Below are 8,853 nucleotides of genomic sequence, written 5' to 3'. Positions count from 1 at the left end.
GGAAATGGAACCTCCTGAATTCTGTCATTAAGAGGTTATCTCAGAGGAAATTGCCCATTGGAATCTTCAATTTCCTAGACAATTCCTGTGTTTTGATACAGATGTCCTGAAATTTGTTAGCAACACTAACCTGTTACATTGAAATGGTATCTCAGACTTACACTTAGTTTGTGCATATACATCACATGCACTGTGTGCTTACTGACTTAGTGTTACATCTCTCTCTCTCTCTCAAACACACACATACACACACAGACTGAATACAATAAATGAAGTCCATTGCACTGAGGTTAGTGACCTTAATCTTTTATCTGGAAACTCACTTGTCATGACATCATCTAACTGCCCTGAATTGTACCAGTCCAGCGTCCAGCCTCCAGCCTGTGCCATTATACAATAGTGCATTTTGGATGATATGTTTAACTGAGGTGGTAGTTGCTGTAGTGAATGTAATGATCCCATAGCATAATTCAAGGAAAAACAATTATTCTGGTCTCCACACTAAAATTATTTACCCACCATTCCTATCCAAACAGATTAACTCGTGATTTATCTCTTTTACTGCTTGTGTGATCTTGCTATGCACAAATTGGCTTGTGAATTTATGTGGCAATAGTCATAAAGTAATTAATTACAGAATATTTGTGGACCTGGTAATGTTATGAAGGTGTAGAAGTGTATTGTACCTTTAAGAGAGTGAAGGACTTTGCAAGCACACCAAATGCTGGAGAATTTACAATGTAACATTTGGATCAGAACAGATAGCACTGGCTGAGTTGCTATGAGACAAAAACAAATTTGAATTTGGCCAATCAGTTTAAATTATCCTCTGAAAATACTAAATCTCAATCAAGTTTGAATTTAGTATAGTGGCAATCTTAAAAGCCAATGACACAATCTGATGCTCAGGGGGTTTAACACTGGGGAGGTTTGGACAATTGAGAGGAGAACTGCCAAGCCAGCATGCAGAAACTACCGTAAAAAACAACTCACTTAAAGATACCTTCATCAGTCATTAAGCAGTGAGGCAGAATCCCCAAGAAGAAGAAAAGAAGACAGGAATACAGAAAAGAACTGAAAGCTGCCTGGTTTTGAGATAAGAAGTTTTGTAAATTTTAATCAGGAGTTTTATCGGACAAGTATTATAGAAGGGGAAGGTAAAAGATAGGTTAGAGGAAGGAGTTGTAAATAGTTGTCAGTTAATTATTCTCTGTTATACTTTAAGAAATAAAGTTATTAATTTTTACTTTAAATAGTTCTTGATCTCTCGAATTTTCACAGGTTACTGCACGGGATAACTCTTTTCTGTGTTGTTGGTTCAAATTAAGCAGGAGGGTTTACCCCATGTCATAACAGTTATGTGCTTAAAAGTCACAAGGCCTTTGTTTCAGCAAGTTGTAGAGCACCCCAAATGGTCTGAACATTTAATCCTTACCTATTTATAAGAATGATAAGCTACGCTTTGTACTACAGTTGTATAGGTGTTGGCCCTGAAGGCTGTTGTGGTTCTTTCATGTTCCAATCGGCATCTCAGTGTTACTTTGGTTGAAAACTACAAGGACCTGTAGAGATTTGACATAACTGGCTATTTGTAGCAGCTAATGTTGTTCCTTTACGTGTTCAACTATTTTTTCTCTAGCAGAAACCAGGTGGATCATTGGAAAGGTTGTACTTTCTGCAATGGTGCCTTCTCTTCTATTTATGTGTTGGATAATTTCAAGTCACTTGATAAGCCAAACCAAGCTGTAGATATTCATTTATCCAAACTAACTTGCAGTTAAATGATTCTTGACATATTGGTCTTGCACCACTCTCACACCCAGTATTGACTCACACTTTGGAAAGCTGATGCTGAAAAGTAATGGAAAAGGAAAAGATGGAGAGAATGAAGAGAAAGATAAAATAGAAACATAAAATAAAATGTGTGTGCTAAAGTGGAAACAGAAAAAGGAAAAAGAAAGCAAAAGAAGCAAAGGAATAAAACGCTCAATGAGAGTAGATGTTTGAGGGGTGACCTTATAGAGGTGAATGGCAAGTATCTTTTTCCTAGGGTTGGAGATTTCAAGACTGGGGGCATATTTTTAAGGTGAGAGGAGAAAGATTTATAAAAGACATTAGGGGCAATTGTTTTACACAGAGAGTGGTTTGTGTGTGGAATGAACTTCCAGAGGAAGCAGTGGATGTGGATACAGTCACAACGTTTAAAAGACGTTTGGATATGTTCATAAATAAGAAATGTTTGGAGGGATATGGGCCAAGCATAGGCAGGTGGGACTAGTTTAATTTGGCAACATTGTTGGCATGGACTGGTTGACCGAAAGATCTGTTCCCGTGTTGTATGACTCTATGAGTTTGAAAGGCTCCTTCTTGTGTCAAATTAAAGGTCACAGCTTGCCATTGACAGAAATTAAAGGCTTAGACAAGGTAGTAGTGAGCAGCTCCTCACTGCAGTTTCAATCACTTCTTTTTTGGAGAGAATGTTATTTGTAAAGTCTTTAACAATAACCTACATCCAAAACATAAAAAGCTTAGTTAAAGTATTCCTGGTTGAGCTAATGCAATCAGACTGCATGACATTGTAAGTCATACAGTCACATGACTTTGCTGTTGCAATCCACTTTGATTATGATTGTTGCTATACCCACTAGGGTACTCAAAAGCTAACAATTCAATCATAAATCAATAAAATGGTCATTGCCAAATATATGATTCAATTTTTAGTTTTAATTTAAATAATTATTTCATTTTAGATTTCTAATTGCTAGTTACACAGATTTTAAATATTATTAATGAAATAAACATGTTTGAGGAGGTTTAGCCATCTTTGTACAATTGGAGACTTGAGTAATGAATGTTGCTCTGAGCAATAATGTATAACACATTCACAAGTTACTTCTCAGAGCCCTAGGCCGCATGCATCTTTTGCAGTCTAGATGAGTTATGGTCTAAATTTATATAATATGCTGGTGGTTTGTGCCTCTATTCAATTGTTTGAAGGAGCTACTCCTCAACGTTTTTAGTTATTATCCTTGGGCTCCTGCTCTTCACTATCCTGGCGGATGGGGGATGGGTGCTGTAGTCTAGTAATTTGGAAAATCTCCTGGTGGCTATTCTCCTGGACTTGACAGTACAGGCTAGATGTTGCCCAGTGGAGTCAGTGTGGCTGCCTACCTCATTTCTATGTCCTTGTGCACGGCCACTTGTCTTGAGAGAGTGTGTGTGCAGTGTCCAAGTAACATAGGGATTTCTGTAACCTATTGACACTTCAGGGAATGGGTGTCAAATGGACACAAGCAATAGCTTTATGGAAATTACTGGATCTGCATATCAAGCTGAGGTTAAATTAGCAGTGACACCTTGTAAGATGCCTTTCCTGTATAATTATAATAATTTAAGTTTTGGCAATGAAATAAGTGATATACCAACAATATTAAGGCAATTATATAGCATACCTTCCTTTGGCCCCTCTGTAACCTGCAACTGTTTCTAAATTGTGAGCAAGGTCCTGATTTTCTTATTCAGTTGTTTCATGAGAACAAAGTTCAAATACTGCCTATACCAGTTCATAAACACATTTGATTATAGTCAATACAGTTGGTTCTGCTATAACACACATTTCTCCAATGCCAATTAGCTTTAACATGATTGACGAATTTAGACAGTTATTTGTAGAACTCAAAGTGTCCTTCCTGTATTGGCTATAATGCAATTCCGACCCCATTAGTTTATGGAGCACAGCTATTACATGACTGTCTTACAACGCGAAATTGCATGAGAACAGAACTATCACAATATATCAGAACCAACTGTATGTACTTTCTTATATGGACTTAGCGGATGATTGGAACCTTTTGCTTTTCCTCCTCCTGCATTTCAAAGTTTCCAAATCTTTCAGGGTGTCACTGGTTCAGGGGTACATGCAAATTAAACCTTTCTCACTGTTCTGTTCCACCTTTTGTTCATCTTCTGATATTTACTTCAGTATTGGCTTTACCTTCCATCTTCACATTAGCAATAACCTCTGTAATTTTCTCATCAAGTTCATCCATCATGGGTTTATGCTTGTAAAAGAAGGGACGGATGAAATTCATGTAAATTATATGAGAACCATTCCAATCGATTGGTGCCATGCACCACATCAGAAAGATACTCTGAAGAATAAAACAAAATTGTTACTTATGGAGCAAGCTTTTGGGGATAGTTTAATACAATTGCTTAAACAGTGGCTTCTTGTTCTTGGGTTCCAGTCTAATTCAGCCAGATTGAATCGGAGTTTTCCCAGCAGTGACTTGTCGTATTTTGCTTTCCCTGTATAATTATAATAATTTATGTTTTGGCAATGTAATAAGTGGTATACCAACAATATTGAGGCAACTATCCAGCATAGCTTCCTTCTGCCCCACTGTTACCTGCAAGTTTGGTTGGAGAGTCTAAAATGGTTTCCCTCACCCCTACACACATCAAAGCCATATGATGTGGTCAGAACATCAGTTCATGATCAACATCTGAAGAAATAAAGAGGGCTTATGCATGGTTCCTGGACATTGTTGGCTTTGATTTTGCTGCCTCAGTGATAGGAAGCTCCCAACGTTTCTTACGTTTGATGGCTTCTTGAGGCAGTGGTTTTAAACACCGCATGTACCAGTTCCAGGGCACGTGAGAAATAAAGTTCATGGTGCCTGCATACCTATTTCAGAAGTACACTTTTTTGGCTTTCGTTCAAGTTATAACAGGAAAATAGGAGAAAGAAAAGCCATCTATTCAGCTCATATTTTCTAATATACATTCAATATTAAAGAGAAATTGGACATCAAGGTTTGCATAAAGATTTGCAGCTTGAGTGCCTGTTGTGGATATATTCGCTGAGCTGAGCAGTTGATTTGCAGCCTTTGTCTAGATGACATCTTCATTGCTTTAGAATGCTGCTGCTGTACTCTCTCTTCTGGAATTTATTTGGCTTCATTCCTGCCGCTTCTGGTTGTTCATTGCAACAGTCAAATAGTTGGAACTGGAAGCAGCAGAAACAGAACCAAAGAAAATCCAGAAGCCCAAGTACAGCAATGAAGATGTCACCTAGACAGGGGATGAAATGTCTGCAAATCAACGTCCCAGCTCAGTGAACATACCCACAACTACCAAAATTATAAAAATGTACTACTTTTTATGGGTATGGGCTGATCTTAATAAGCTAGATTTAACTGATGATCATAGGAGGGCAGAGATAAAATCAGTTTCGTACCTTCACTTTATGATAGTCTGGTAACAGATACAGAAGGAGGCCAGCTGCACATTCAAATATTGAAAATACTCCATATATCACCCAGTACATAAGCCACTTCAATTTATCCTCTTTATTGTCACTTTCGATAGCTAGAATTCTAGAAAGCCAAAGATTAAGGACAGTCATGTCACTCCTACTTGATTGCATCAGGACATTATTAGTCTGAACACTAATCAATTTATCTTCTATCTTAAAAATCTCTCCCTTTCTTCTTTGGCTATATCCTGAGGATGTTGCTTCCAACTTGGCCATGGTTTGGCAGGTGCCATCAACCCATCAGGATCAAACATGGAAATGCACAATTTTTAAATGAGCTTGATGAATTGTACAAATTGTTTGGCCATGATGGTTTCTTCTAGCTATTAGTCAGAAGTGCAAAGTCTGGTTGCATTCCATGCCGTGCAACCCCCCTACCCCATGTGTAAGGGGTATAAGGTTAATTGTATTGCCTCGATTAAAATACACCAACTTAAGACATGGTTCGTTCAAAGTTTTCATGATATCATGGGAAATGGAGTAGATAGAAGAAAACCTATTTCTACCAGTTGAGGAGTCTTAGTCTAGGGCAATGCAATTAAGAAACAATCCTATATGCAAAGTTTGCAGAAACTTGGATCATTGTTTATCAATTGTCATTTGAAAAACAATCACCAAGTTTAAATTTGACATGGATAGATTTTTGTGACTGAAAGTGTTAAGGGATACGGACCAAAGTTGGATAGTTTGCAGGTCAGCCATGATCTCAATATACGGCAGAACAAGTTTAATGCACCAAGTAAACAGCCCACTCCTACCTCAGTTCAGACCAGAAATTAAATCTAGGAACTTCCAGATTGCTATGGATCAGTAACACAGTAGATACCACACATTGAAATGCATGTCTAAGATACCAATATATTAAGGATTATAATAGAACAGTTTTTCAATTGTATTGCTTATGAGTAGAAAAATATTTTGGAATTTTTAATCACTCTCAAAGTCTTGGTTGTTCACTGAATTCACTTAGCACTATTCCTACACCTTCTCCCCACAATCCTGAACAGTATTTGTTATCTTCTGGTTTCTGTTATCTTCTGTAGCACACCATGCAAATTGTTTGAGATTGTGTGTAATTATTGAATTAGGTCTTAAATTAACCATCTGTTCCACCTGCCTTGTACTATAGTTCTTCCTGAATCTATATTTCTTACTCTGTTGCCCTTGTATACCAAGGGCAGCTTTCATATTGTTCTAGATTAAATTTATCTTATTAACTGGCCTTTATATTTGAGTAAATAGCAAATAGTGCATTGTACAAAAGTTGAACAAATTCCAAAGTCTAGAACTGGATCGCTATTTGAAAAAAAAGCTGCGTCAGGAATAGAGAAGTTTTCATATTTTATATAGAGAGAATGTCTGGGTTAAGGATAGAAGGGCAAATTAAACCTATTAAGTTGAAAACAATTTGGCTTCTTTGCGGAGTCGAAAAGGGTCCTGCTGGAAATGCACAGCAGGTCAGGCAGCATCTGAGGAGCAGAAGAGTCGATGTTTCGGACATAAGCCCTTGTTTAGGAACATTCCTGATGAAGGGCTTATGCCTGAAACATCGGCTCACCTGCTGCTCCAATGCTGCCTGACCTGCTGTGCTTTTCCAGCACCACCTTTTTGATTCTGACTCTCTGGCATCTGTAGTCCTCACTTTCTCCTGGCTTGTTTGCAGGTTCAGATTCACAGTTCATCTGAACATGTCGAGCATAATTGATAAATATAAATTAAATTATTCACTAACAGTGTTGGTCAAAGCTGTTTTGATATATTTAACTTCCATGAGTGTACCAATCTTACCAACAAACCTAAAATGTCCATTGATGTTTTCTGTTTTGCTTAGAAGTGGAAAAACAAAATTAAAATTTCATTTTTCACTTTACAGGCAAGATGTCTGTAGTTAAGACTGATGTTTTGTGCATGCTTATGGGGTATTTAACAATTAGCTATTAACTTGCTCAATTCAACAGTGATAGCTGTATCATTAACTTTTAGGCAGCATTTATGACAAACTTAACTCATTAACAGAACAAAGTCTAAAATATGAACCAAGTACATCTTGCACTGGAGTATTAGAATTCTTTCCTCAATAACCTTTGGATGTTTTACAGCTTCTTTTTGTGATTCATGATGAATGTAGGTGGAAGAGGAATTGAAGGTACAAGTTAATTTGGAAAGAAACCATGGTCTGGGAATACAAGTGTTGATTATTTGAAACAAACACAGAATGCTGGAGAAACAGGACAGGACAGTAACAACGGGGAGAAACAGAGCTAACGTTATGTCCAGTATGACTTTTTCCAGAACTGAATGTGGGGAGCGTGTGGCATTCAAGAGATTCAGCTTTTGGAATTACAGACTGGTTAGTCTAAGGGAACTCCATTTGTTTATGCTGACTGCAGGACTTTTTACAATTACTGTTTGGTTTTCTGTCACACATCAAACTTTGTAGAGCAAGAATCAATAATAAGATGGATGCATTCTTCAACTCTGCCGATAGGTCTGCCAAGGTGCTTTTTAAGTCCATGTGTGTTTCAACTGGATTGCCCTAATCATGCCTCCTTATTTAGGAACTCGAGCAAGTTGGTTAAACACTATTTTCCCCCACAACAAATCCATTCCAATTTCTCTTAATCTAAAGTGGCTGTTAATGTTATTCCAGGCTATTGCTTGATCAAGCTTCCTCACCACTGCAACTTTGCTCTGACATTGATGTGCATACTTTTACACCCTTTTCTGATAAAGGGTGTAAATATTTGCCATTCTCCAATATTCTGGTATCATTCCTACATCTAAAGGCTAATTGGGGAGGAACTAGTCTTCCAATTTCTATTTCCACTTCCTTCAGTATGCTCACATGTATCGTGGTCCATTCAGGGTGGGGTTATCCTTTATAATTTAATCTAATATTGGTCTAGTACACTCCCTTTGTTAACTTTTAGCCTATGCTGTATTTCCACTTTCACTGCAACTTCAGTTGGTATGTTAGGCCTGCCCTATTCTCCTGCTCCTTGGATGCTGCCTGACCTGCTGCCCTATTCTGCAAAATTTCACTCTTTGGCTTTAATTCAGCTCTTTTTACTATCTTTGTGATTGGGGCGACCAGAGGATTTATATCAGAGCACAATGGAATGTGCATATTGAGTGAATTGGTTTCAAAAGTTGCTTTATGACAGTGTTGTAATTGAACATCAATTAACAGTCATGATTAAGCTGCTGGATGATCACAACACAATCTCCAAAAAGCAGTGTGATTGGGGAGAAATTGGGAAACAAGACAGAATGATGACCCTAAAAAGAAAAGACAAGCCTAATTTTAAAAAAAGGCAAGAATGCAAAACCAAAAGAATTGCAAACATCTTGGAGAAGACTTTTCTGATATTGATTTAGAAACCATCACATACTTACGAGAAGTAGGCTGGATACAGAAAAATAATTGTATTTATAAAGGGAAACAAGGCTGTTCCATACAAGAACAGAACATATAGGGTGGTCAAAACTATCAGAGTGAAAATGAATCTGGTCGCAGTCATTGACATTGTTGGTCA

The sequence above is a fragment of the Chiloscyllium punctatum genome, chromosome 24 (genome assembly GCF_047496795.1).
Source record: "Chiloscyllium punctatum isolate Juve2018m chromosome 24, sChiPun1.3, whole genome shotgun sequence".
Lineage (NCBI taxonomy): Eukaryota > Metazoa > Chordata > Chondrichthyes > Orectolobiformes > Hemiscylliidae > Chiloscyllium > Chiloscyllium punctatum.
Note: the sequence above shows the minus strand (reverse complement) of the source record.